This window comes from Sinocyclocheilus grahami, unplaced genomic scaffold (genome assembly GCF_001515645.1).
Source record: "Sinocyclocheilus grahami isolate Dianchi unplaced genomic scaffold, SAMN03320097.WGS_v1.1 scaffold710.1, whole genome shotgun sequence".
In the NCBI taxonomy this organism is placed as follows: Eukaryota; Metazoa; Chordata; class Actinopteri; order Cypriniformes; family Cyprinidae; genus Sinocyclocheilus; species Sinocyclocheilus grahami.
Window position 1 is genome coordinate 69,235 of NW_015505889.1, and position 13,293 is coordinate 82,527.

At 36.3% G+C, this 13,293-nt stretch overlaps 1 protein-coding gene across 11 annotated transcripts in view; it reads right to left on the reverse strand.

Moving 5' to 3' along the window:
• Positions 1–10,347, reverse strand: part of LOC107560100 (CUGBP Elav-like family member 1) — a 60,168-nt gene extending 49,821 nt beyond the window's left edge. For all 11 annotated transcript variants that reach the window (XM_016244162.1, XM_016244154.1, XM_016244160.1 and 8 more), the window contains exon 1: positions 10,181–10,347. The gene's annotated coding sequence lies outside the window, so the exon portion shown is untranslated. The remainder of the gene's footprint in view (positions 1–10,180) is intronic.
• Between the last annotated feature and the right edge of the window lie 2,946 nt (positions 10,348–13,293).

Genomic DNA, 13,293 nt, shown 5'->3' on the forward strand with positions numbered 1-13,293 from the left:
AATACACCATTATTTCGCGGATTCAAAACAAAAGCTCAAACTCTCACTCTGAGTTTTGATCTCCACATATTCATTAAATTATTGTGGCTATAGCATTTCTGTCGTAAAGAAATGGCCAAATATTAAAGATTAAGTGGACATTTGAATTAAATGATGCTTGGTCAATATTAAACAAGTATTAGATCGCACAGTAATGTGTAAAAACAATCGTCAGGCCGTTGGCGCCCCCTGCAGGCCTTTGTTGTAATGCGTACTGTACATTAGCTCTATTCACTGATCTATAATAGAGATTATATTATATTATAATTATATATTGATCAGTGGCTCTATTACATTATAATACAGTATTTTAAGTGTTTTAACATATGATTTCTTGCTTTTGATACTTTATTTGAACTAATTATTATTGCCTCATTGATATAATGTATTTAAGTAAATTTAAAGGCTATTGTCTACTTAGCCTACATCTATTTTTATTACCACAATTTTTTTTTATTATAATATTTTATTATTAGTAGACTAGAACACGTGGATATGTTGTCATTCTTACACTATACTACTGAACTTTGATTTCAGTGATTTGGACTATGAGATGGACACTTGCATCTTGCACTCTATGTTGCACTTTACTTTTGCTTTAAAAAAAAAGTATTTAATAGAAATTTGGATTTCATTTGGAGTTTCACTACTGAAGCCCTCTGTTCATTTTTTTTTCATCATGCTGGAGAGGTCTGTTTACACCTGTTGTTTACACATTTATAAGAGTACTTTTAATACTTAATTTTTAATAATACAATTTTAATACTTGTTCTAGTGGACTCTAAACATTGCATTTAATGTGAAAACCCAACTGTTGGGGTTAATTTTAACAGATGTTTTCCCCTTTGTAGTTGCACTCACAGCTGTAATGAACAGAAGCCCAGAACATGTGAATATACAGACATTAAGAACATGCTGACTTTCTCAGAATTTTGTAATTATTTTCTTTTTATTTAATTTTTATTAGGTTTGTTTACATTTTTACTCTTTTAGTTTTACATTTCGTCAATGGCTTGTTTACATTTAGACTTTTTAATGGTACACTACTGAATGGCAAAGTTGCAAGTTTAATAAAATGTTCTTTAAAATTGTTGATTTTTTTTTGTGGGAAATTAATTGTTTAGATTAATTGATTAATCAATAGTCAATAGATTAATCGAAATAAAAATAGTCGTTAGTGGCAGCCCTAATTATTTTGGTAATCAAGTAATTTACTGATTATTTTGACAATTGAGTAATGATATTTTTAGTAACAAATAGACTTCAGTGAAAACCAGGCTTTAGTATGACAATTTAGGCTATATATAAACTAAGGATGAGGCAATAATAATATAATATCAAAACCAAGTAATTACATGGTTTTATTTAACAACACTGATAAAATACATAATGTAATATGCCTATACATAATATGAAAATAACCAACTTAAGTACATTATGTATTATAACAAATACCTGCAGAGGGCGTCAACGGCCTGGTGACATTTCACTTTACAGCGCGATTAAACGATATTTAAATCCATTTAATTTCAATATTTGGCCACATGCAAACTCAGAAACTTATATTTTGAAATCGCGATGTACAATAAACGGCATATTTAGAAATAGGTTGATGTATTCTCCTGTACTGGCAAAGGTTTAAATGATTTACGTTACAAATCTAGTGAGATAATGCATACCGTTTTCCCAGATGAACGTTAAGCAATTCAAATTCACAGCAAATGCAGAGGAAGAGTGATGTCACACATACAGTCTTCACTGGTGAATTACCGGTAAATTACCATTAAGAGAAAGAGATCGTGTGAGAACAGGACCTTTTAAAAAATCCCGGTAAATTTTATTCTCCTGTACTGGCAAAGGTTTAAATGATTTACGTTACAAATCTAGTGAGATAATGCATACCGTTTTCCCAGATGAACGTTAAGCAATTCAAATTCACAGCAAATGCAGAGGAAGAGTGATGTCACACATACAGTCTTCACTGGTAAATTACCGGTAAGTTACCATTAAGAGATCATGTGTGAACTTTCCAAAAATCCCGGTAAATGTGTTCTTGCAATCATATCGTTCTTATGGAGATGACGTGATTACTCTGAGCTGTTTACAAAGCTCTGCTGCTTTTTAATTCGTTTTTCTACGCAAATAGGCCTATGCGCTATATGGACATCTTTGACCATTGCGCCTCGCAGCTTTTTGTCGCGCTTCTCCATTCATCAGGGCTGTGATGCGCGTCTCGTGTTTATAAGAGCAAAATATTCTGATTGGCTGGTAATGTTAGTTTGGTTGAGAGTGAAAGCTGTGCTTCTCTCACACCATTGGTAGGTGAACTCATGGACTCGAAAGTGATAAACAAGTTTTTTTTAAATGTAGGATTATTTTTTTCCGGTGGTCAGTTGCCACCGCGGTTGTCTACTGCCACCGGCGGTAGTGCACGTAACGTCACGCACTCTATAACAAGCATAATACGAAGTTTTGTATACAAGTGTAATAACAGTAATCGTTGCAAATTATTTTATTTAGACTATAAGTCTATGGTAATTCACAAATGACCTCAAACGCCATACACGGCGTTTCCTTTAGATTGGCAGGTTTGAGTGCAGGAAAATCCAGTTTATGCATTCAGCAAATTAATTTTCTTTTGGGCAATGGACCTTGTTGGGAAACCAAATACTACATCGCCGATCTGGAGCCATCTCTATTAGGGCTGTGCGATTAATCGAAATCGTCATAAAATTGCGATTTGAGCATGCGCGATTTCTAAATCGCTTTACAGCACGATTTTCCGCTCCCCCGACCTCCCGCAGTATGCTATCCGAACCAATCAGAATGCAGTGCGCCTAAATGCACGCTGAATTGAAGTGACAGCGCATTATTCACGGTAAAAATTAACATGGATTGACACGCAAATTTAGTAATTCACACTGAATGCATTTATGACTGTAAAGCATGTCTGTGTGTCAAAATCGTGATTAAAATCGAAATCGCAATATTGATCAAAGAAATCGCAATAGGTTTTTTTTGTCCATATCTCACAGCCCTAATCTCCATTCATGTCACCCATCCGCGTTTGAGACATGTTCTTAAATGTGACTCATATAAAATATATTACATGCATGCACAGTTTTAAGGCAGCTTTAATCGCCTTTTTGGTAACTTCATGACTTAACTGACCACGACATTGCATGCACATAGTTTATTTCACGCTTTGATATGAAAGATTACAGGCTACAGCGCGCACCGGCGCCTTTGTGCGTGCAATTGAAGAGCACACGCTGCGAGCACAGGACCGTATCTGCGCTTGCTTGACTCGCGGTGCTGAAGTGAAGAGGAGCGCACGTCTGAAATGTCTCCCTTTCTGCGACTGAATAAAAGCACTTCTTGTCAAGAGAAAAAGTTACAGAAGCAGCAGTTGTGAGTGGGGTGGCCAACCCTAGCCCCGACCCTGCGTTAATTGCGTTAAATATTTTTAACACGTTAAACTGAAAAAATTAATCGCCTGCGTTAACGTGCTAATTTTGACACCACTAAAGTATATACACGTATATATACACATTACATAAATTAATAAAATAAATATATATATATAATGTATTTGATATTATTTAGGCACTTATGGACTATAGTTTGACAATGTTCTAACATGCCATGGGAAGTCAATCTAACAACATTTTCTCTGTAGCGATAATTAAATAACCGTCTAATCGCGATTATTTAATCTAACCGCGGTTGATTATTGTGCTTTTTAAACGACACAAGGAAGAGTCATACACCAAACGAAACAGAAGAGCACCAGTTTGCTTTTCATGCACTGTATAGCCTATACAAGACTCCAGACTCATTCTTCCCACTGGTCTCGCTTTTGCAACTAACTCTCAACTGGTCGCACGACCACATGATTTGGTTGCAATATTTTTTTTTTTTTGTGCTACAACATGGGATTATTCAATGCATGCTGATTAACTTTTATCATAGTTATATGGAAACGAAAGTGGTTAACATTCAACCCGTTCGTTATCATCAGTAGTATTATTTGTGATTTGAATGTTGTGAATGGGAGTTTCTCTTTTGCTGTGTTAAGCCGCGGGCCTCGGATGCTTTCACTTTCGCGATCTTGTTGTCACTGTTTTGCTTACATACATCTACACACCTTTCATTTTTTAAGACAAACAAAACATGGATTCATTGTTATTCTTAATTAAAAAGCACAACAACAATAAATCAGTAAGATACAATGACAAACTAGCTTAAACGTTTATTAACAAACGAATAAGATGGCACACACCACATGCTGTATTATATACCGACTAATAAATTACAGAATGTTTAGCAAACACGGAGGAATCAAATAAATAAATAAATAAAAGAGAGCCTCCATAGCGTAATGTGAGGTAAACAGCAATGATACGCTTTTCAAAAATGAAAACAAAAAGAAACGTAAAACTAACAATGCTTGCATGTTTTTTCCCCCACAAGAATGCAAGCATGTTCACCTTCTCTGGTTTAAGAAGCAGTCTTTTACTTGAAAACCATCCATCAATTCATTTTTGCTGCGCGCACCTTCACGCTCGTGCTGACGCGGCGAGTATACTCTCTAAGCGCTGTTTCGTTATGCTTTCAGTTTCGTTTGCCGTTTGATGTTTCTCATATGCAACACAAATTGCAGCGCTTATGAGTTGACCAACGTGGCGCGACCACACACAAAATTTAGTCGCACAGGGGAAAAAAATGGTCGCAATCTGGAGCCCTGCTATATCATCTGAAGCCATTCCATATCTTAATGTGAGGGACAGAATTGAGGTTTACAGAAACTCATCTTCCTTCTGCTGCAGCTGTCAAGTCATTCTCCGCTCAGCATTAAAATTAAGCATTATTAAAGCCTTTCTTTTTCTCATGATTTCTATCTTATATTCATGAATGTATTTTGTAAGAATACAAATAGTTAACAGAATAAACATGGTTTAAATTGTATAATGTGCACCAAAGATTTTTTTGTTCAAGATATTGTTTTTGCTGCTAAATTATACAGTCAGCTAGTTTAATTTCATAGCTTATATATTTTTATTCAAATGTAGTTTTTCTCTGTAATGAGGAAGTGAGTATTTAGTGGATTGCGTTTAACAAAGGGTTTAAAAAAAAAAAAAAGTGACCATTAGTTCCACAAACACAGTATTGATATTCTTTATGGTGTAGGAAAAAAACTGGAATACTCTATGTAATGTTACACTGCAAAATAATAACTCAAAAAGATTAAAAGATAACATCATTATTTACTGAACCCTTAAATTAATCACAATTATATAATAAAAGCCATAAAAAAGACAATTAATCGCGATAATCGCCAAAGCCCTAAAACAGACAATTAATCGCAATAACCGTGACTATTTTTAGACAATTAATTGTCAGCCAAATGTAATAATTGTGACAGCCCTAACTGATATTCTTTCTTACTCCTTAACAGTTCATCAGGCTCTTAATGATTTAATCTATGCCATCTTTTGGAATATCTGAAGGCCATGTACCATAGTTCTTAATTGTTGCATTTGTAATAATAGGACTAGCCTATTAATCATTACCAGGCCAATAATGACTTTTTTAAATGAATCAATATAGCATTTGTTATGAAGGAACCCCCTGCACATTTAGATCCAAAAGCTACAACATGCCACAGTTGTAATAAAATTCTATAGGGAAAAATATATTCCCTTAACAGATAATCTAATAAAAATTTTACTTTATAGACAATTTTACACCATAAATTAGCCTACAATAAAACGTGATAAATTCTAAAGGTGGTCATGAGTAGTTTAAAAAGATTTTAATATATATTAGTGCTGGTCCAATACAGTTTTCTCCTCTTTTCATCAGTCTTTTTAGTTTATTTGCCTTTTTTAGATACATACTGCTCGACTTTCTCCATAGCATTTTAAAGTGGCTGTTTCTCTAAATAATTCAAATAGATCACATATTTGACCATCAGCTTTGCGATAGGAATGGCTCGCGCAAATCTTATCACACTTCAGCCAGAGTATTCGGTGATTCGCGTGATGCTCATGAACTGCGCTTCAGTCATATTGTGCTGATAACTTCGGTTTACGCTAGGTTCACACGTGAATTTAGCGCTTATAAAAGCACAGAAGGCGCGATTTAAATAATTAATAGCCTGATTTGAGGTTTCCATTAAATATTGGGGATGGGGTGGGGGGTTGTACTTGCTAGTTTTGGTTATTGGGGGGGGTTTGGTTATATCCCCCCACAAACTACGCCCCTGCCCTGATTACACAAATACCCCAAAGAGCCCATTACAAACAATAACATCAAGCAAAACGGACCTTCTTGATCTTAACGGCAGTGGTCTTGTTCAATATTATCAGCTTATGTTGTCTTTACCCTGAAAAGCTTTTACCAATCGGTTATCGGTATCGGCCAAAATTTTCATATCGGTGCATCCCTACCTACAAGGCTCCCATTCTAGACATAACTCATTATTTCTATACCAAACTACAACTGAAGGTCGCAACACTTCTAACATGATAAAGCATTCCCAACAGAACACAGTTCACATTAGATTACCATTGCATTAAGCACTGACTGGTCCTGCTATAGTCACTATAATGAGACTTTATGGATTCCTCAAGTCATTTTCAGAGAGCTTTATGCATCATAACTATACAAAGGTTTTGGCTTGGAAGTAAATGCACAATCGCCCATTGTGAAGCTCTTATCAAATGATAGCGGTAGTAGTTCACGTGACAGTCTTGAACAGCAGCAGCTTTCAGTTCAACAGGCCTCTGAGCTAGTGATAGGAAGTCCGGTTCTTTTCCGTGAACCGGTTCTTTCGGACAGTTCGTTTCAATGAACCGGTTCATCGGTTCTTTTACGCCCTAACGTAATGACACCATTCGCGATGACGTAATGATATCAAGTATATCGTCCCGGGCCGGGATGAAAATACATATTCAAATATATAAAATCAGTAATCATAACTTCAGTAAGTTAAAACATCATAATCATGATCTGAAAAGTATACAATTAAGTTTTGCAACTAAGTACCCAAATACAGTAACAGGCAGTGATGTGCATACGAAAGTTGTAATATTATGTTTATGTTGTATTAATATTAATCTCAGGATGCATTTCCTTGAGTTAAATAAGCTGCCAGCAAAACGCTTCAGTTTACCGTGTTCATTCAGCTCTTCAGCTTCAGCTTGAGCTGCAGCTCAATGGCTGCTATTTAAAACAGTGGTATTAATTTGTTACTTTTTCAAAATCATTGATATATTATTAATAACAACAACCACTTGTATTTTTCTCTTATTATTTTCATCAACAATATGGTTTAGTAATTAAAATCATTTAATTATTGTCCGTGCAGAGGCTATTCTGTTTTATTGATCTGTGGCGCATTCATTTTGATTCTTTACATGTGTAATGATGTCCAGTGACTTGTTTGCATTATTTATGCATAATTTTATTTATTTGTAAGGCTTTTTTATGACTAAATTTGGTAATGGGAGAGTAAAAATATTTTTAAAATGTACACCGTTCAAACTAGGCTGCTTATGTTGAAGTGTTTGGGATGTGGCTTTTAATGATGAGACCTTTTTTGTAATCAGGCTCTCAAAAAGTATATAACAATTTGGATATAGATTTATCGGCCAACATATCGGTTATCGGCTTTCAAAAATAAAGAATAATCGGTTATCGGTATCGGCCAAAATTTTCATATCGGTGCATCCCTACCTACAAGGCTCCCATTCTAGACATAACTCATTATTTCTATACCAAACTACAACTGAAGGTCGCAACACTTCTAACATGATAAAGCATTCCCAACAGAACACAGTTCACATTAGATTACCATTGCATTAAGCACTGACTGGTCCTGCTATAGTCACTATAATGAGACTTTATGGATTCCTCAAGTCATTTTCAGAGAGCTTTATGCATCATAACTATACAAAGGTTTTGGCTTGGAAGTAAATGCACAATCGCCCATTGTGAAGCTCTTATCAAATGATAGCGGTAGTAGTTCACGTGACAGTCTTGAACAGCAGCAGCTTTCAGTTCAACAGGCCTCTGAGCTAGTGATAGGAAGTCCGGTTCTTTTCCGTGAACCGGTTCTTTCGGACAGTTCGTTTCAATGAACCGGTTCATCGGTTCTTTTACGCCCTAACGTAATGACACCATTCGCGATGACGTAATGATATCAAGTATATCGTCCCGGGCCGGGATGAAAATACATATTCAAATATATAAAATCAGTAATCATAACTTCAGTAAGTTAAAACATCATAATCATGATCTGAAAAGTATACAATTAAGTTTTGCAACTAAGTACCCAAATACAGTAACAGGCAGTGATGTGCATACGAGGATTTAAGTCTTGAAGATATAAAGTAAATAAATTAGTTGTCATCAGTGCAGAAACCATAATCCACTTACTATACATAATCCATTGCGATTTATTTGTTATTAAATAAACTTATGTTTCACCAGATTGCCCTTCATTCAAGTCCTCGGTTTACCCACGCGCATAACATTAGCACAGAATGAGTTGTCCAAAAGAACCAGTTCGGTTCAGACGTGCTGTGTCAGTCATAGTAGGTGTATCTGTTCGGTACACTCTAAAAAATGCTGGGTTAAATACAACCCAGTGCTGGGTAAAATAGGGGCAAACCCAGCAATAGGGTTGTTTTGAACCAGCGGTTGGGTTACTACCCAGAAGGTTGGGTTAAACATTTAATCAAACCGCTGGGTCAAAACAGGCCAATTGCTGGGTTTGCCCCTATTTTACCCAGCACTGCTTTGTATTTAACCCAGCATTTTTTAGAGTGTACCGAACAGATTGCCTACTATGACTGACACAGCACGTCTGAACCGAACTGGTTCTTTTGGACAACTCATTCTGTATCACACTTTCTGATGTTTAACAAAATACTTCGATAACATGCTTTTCGTCCTCTTGAAAAATTACACGCATGCGCAGTATCATCAGCTCATCGGTTCTCAAATCGGACGTGTCCGAAAGAAACGGTTCTCGGTTCAGTGTACTGGTGATCCACCGGTTCTTGACTGGAGAACGAGAACCACTCCAGCAGTGGGCATGTACGTTCATTATCCGGCTCGCTGCACACATGCTGCTCTGCTCATCTTCAGTTCTCTCTTCACAGCAGTTCAGTCAATGTACTGTTTGAGTAAATGAATTACTCTGGGATATTGGTTTATTTCGACTCAGAGGGAGTGTCAGCCACGTTAAAAAGTGAATAAGAACTGAAGAAGAACCGGTTAAAACGAACGATTCGTTCGCGAACCGGACATCACTACTTTGAGCTCAAAGCAGAAGGCCAGAGACTTACATTTCTCACTACATATATAACCGTACCCATTTTATTGACAGACTTAGTGGAAGCAAGCAGCTATATGAGCACAAAGCTATACAAACACTGCCACTGAATGTGATGACCTCAGAAGTACATGTGGTGTATTTATATTTTATTAGCACGTCAGCCTTGAAAGAAAGCAAGCACAAGCTCTAAGCAAGAGACGTTTCTAGTGCTCGGAGAGTCGCAAGACTAACTTTTGCTGGGATCGATACCTCCTTTTGATCGATATGAGATTAAGCCACAAAGTTGCATTTTACTTGCAGAAGGAACATTTCCAAACGGGCGAACATGACAGGGCCCCGGTGCTAAAAACTTAACACTATATTACTATACTAACACACTCGCTGCGTTCATTTAGCCAGGGAGTGACCATGCGTTTTCCAACAGGACCTCTAGTTCGTTCATTTCCAGAGCGATCGCAGTGAAAATACATGCTATGTAAAGACCGCATGTGCAACACAGGGAGCGACCTGTCCAAACCCTGCATCTTTTTAATCGCTTTGCATCGTTACACTTCTCGATGATGCTAAACTTAGCAGAACAACTCGAAGAGCGCGTCGAAGTTACACAAGTTCAGGTAACTCTCGACGCAACTGTGCATGCACAACTGATCCAACAGTATCTAACATGATAAGCGACACTACGACGCGCGGTGGTCGATCTGCTCTTACATAATGACGCATGTTAGCGCGTGCTAGCGACCGTAAACAACCACCAGTTAGCTCGCGCGGCTACAACCATGAAAAATCAACACTTACCCTCGATGCTCCCTTTTGCAAACGGAGGAAACTATGGAGGTATGGTGTGCTGACACAGGGGAACGATTGTGTAGTGGGATTTGTGAGTTAATAGTTTTCTCTGATTACGTCTTCCCACGACAACCTACTTTCTAGGTGGAAGAGGGACGGTGCAAAATGGCTGTCTTTCCTGCATGCACCATCACATTTATTAAAAGGGGAGTGGGGTGGAGCCTCTGTCGAAATGTATTCGATAAATGTGTGATTCTGGTGTCAAAGCGTTGATAGACGCGACTGTGATAACAACTTCTGTTTGTGTTTTTATGTGAATTCGCACAGAAATATTTAAAGCAACCGTTAAAAGCAATTGGTTAGAATTTTAGAATACGTTCCCCCTTCTCGAAGACACAGATGTGCGTTCCTCTCACGTGGTCGCTCAAATCAATAAAAGCCCAAGAGCTCTGCGTGTGTGATATTGGAGATAAACATCAAACGTGTAACTGACAGTATGCGTTTAACGTCTGTGCAGCTGTGCAGGTATTATTGTGGGTTTAATAGTAAAAGTGACTATGTAATGCATTCACAATATGCCAAACGATCATAAGGGAACACAAACAAACACACTGCAATAAGGACATTAACCACGTTTACATGCACAAATTTGTACAACTGATGTCCATATGTTGGCTTTATCCTTATAAAAGAGGTTAGCATTCGGTAACATTTAAGGTGTCCTTGTTACGCATGTTGCATGTACTTACTATTATAATAAATAATTATGCATTATTACAAGTAACACATGTAGTTAATAAAAATTACTCAGTACTTAAATGTATAATTATACTGTATCAAGGACACCTTAAAATAAAGTAACCCATTGCTGTGCAGGTGTAACTAGTATTCCAAATAAACCAAGATTTAACACACATTGTTTTGTTTTTCTTTTTGGACATACTGCCATTGTTCATCATTATTGCCTCTTTTGTGCTGTATTGTAGTATTTTGAATAAGTATACATTATAATGAAATGGATTCATTGATGTTCATTCATAAACATTAACACATGATAAACTGCAAAATGACATGAGACTCCTTCAAATGTAGGCCACGACTTTAATTTCAAGTCTCATCACACAAAATGTGTTTCTTCAATATGGCATCTGATTGAATGGCTAACTAAGGCGTTCTTGGTTCAGTGAATGTATTCCCTTTCCCAATCTGTGTTTAGGAAATCAACCTCCAAAACAGAAGATGGCAATGTCGAGGATCTGTAACAGGCATTGAAGAAAACCTAGCCTCTTTCCTGTCCTCATCAGAGTGGTTTTAGAAAAGGTAGAAACAGAACAGATGAAATTTAAGTCTAGAATCAGATATAAGAAAATCTCAGATTAATAAAGAAGTATTAGTTGGTGTGTTTTTAGACATAGAGATAGCGTACGTTATGATGTTGAAGGAAGGTCTTTTAATTAAACTGAATAAAATTAATATTAATGGTAGAATGTATAATTGGATTAAGGATTTTTTTAATTGATAGAACCATTCAAGTAAGGATGGGGTCTTCGTACTCAAAGAAATATGCAATTGAAAATGGTACCCCACAAGGTAGTGTGTGCAGCCCTATATTGTTCAACATAATGGTAAATTATATTTTAATACAGTTGAACCAGGGATTGGAAAGTCTTTATATGCAGATGATGGTGCTTTATGGAAAAGAGGTAGAAATTTGTCGTATGTAGAAGAAAGGATGCAGAATGCTGTTAAAGAAGTTAAAATGTGGGCAAGTAATTGGGGATTTCGAATATCAGTGGAAAAAACTCAAATAATATGTTTTTCAAAAAAGAAGAAAACACCAGTTGTTAAGTTAAGAGCAAAAACTGGAGCAAGTATCTGAATTTAGATTTTTAGGTATTTGGTTGGATTCAAAGATAACATTTGCAAAACACATTCAACAGATAGTAGATAAATGTAAAAGAGGAATAAATGTACTGAGGTGTTTGGCAGGAATAGATTGGGGAGCTGATAGACAGTCTCTAAAAAGAATATACTGTGCACTTATGAGGTCTACGTTAGACTATGGGAATATGATTTATGGAACAGCTTCAGCATCTCTGTTAGATAAGGTGAATAAAATACAAAACCAGACATTGCGATTATGCTGTGGATCATTTAAAACTTGTCCTGTATCAGCTTTACAGGTTGAAATGAATGAGATGCCACTGGAGCTTCGCAGGTTGAAGCTGAAACTGGTATATTGGGCTACTGTAAAAGGGCATTCAGAAATACATCCATTTAAAAAAGTATTAGAAAACAGTTGGGAACATGAATACATAAATATAAATAGTTTTGGATGGAAAGCAAATAATGAGGCACATCAAATTGGAATAAGTAATTGTGATGTTTGCAATACTGTTGTGTTGCCAGTAACACCTCCATGGTTATTCCCAATGCCTGCAGTTGACCTTCAGGTTTTAGTGAGTATAAATGATAAAAACAGACAAGACTCTAGTTTGCAATACTGTTGTGTTGCCAGTAACACCTCCATGGTTATTCCCAATGCCTGCAGTTGGCTTTCAGGTTTTAGTGAGTATAAATGATACAGATGATACAGTACAGAAATATTTAGATCAGAAATATATATCAGTAACTCATATATATACAAATGGATCTAAAGATCCTGAAACAGGACGCACAGCAAGAGCAATATGTGTTCCAGTTTATACAAAAGAAATGATTGCCATATTATTGGCTCTTCAGTGTTTAACCCAACAGTTGGGTTAGTCCATATTTGACCCAACATTGGGTTGAAACAACCCAGCATTTTTTAGAGTGTGGGTTGAAGATATTAATATACCTGAAGTAGTCATATGTTCAGACTCTTTTTCAGCACTATCAAGTTTAAAGAGTGGTAAATCTTCAACTAGACAAGACATTTTATGAGACATTTTACAAAGTTTGTTCAGAATACAAACAAAAACAACTATCTCTTTTGTATGGATACCTGCACATATAGGAATAGAAGGTAATGAAGTGGTGGATCAAATAGTGAAAAAAATATTAAAACATCCAGACATAGAATTTAATGTTCCAATGAGTAAATTAGAAATAAAAGGGCTAATTAAAAAAGCATTAAAAGA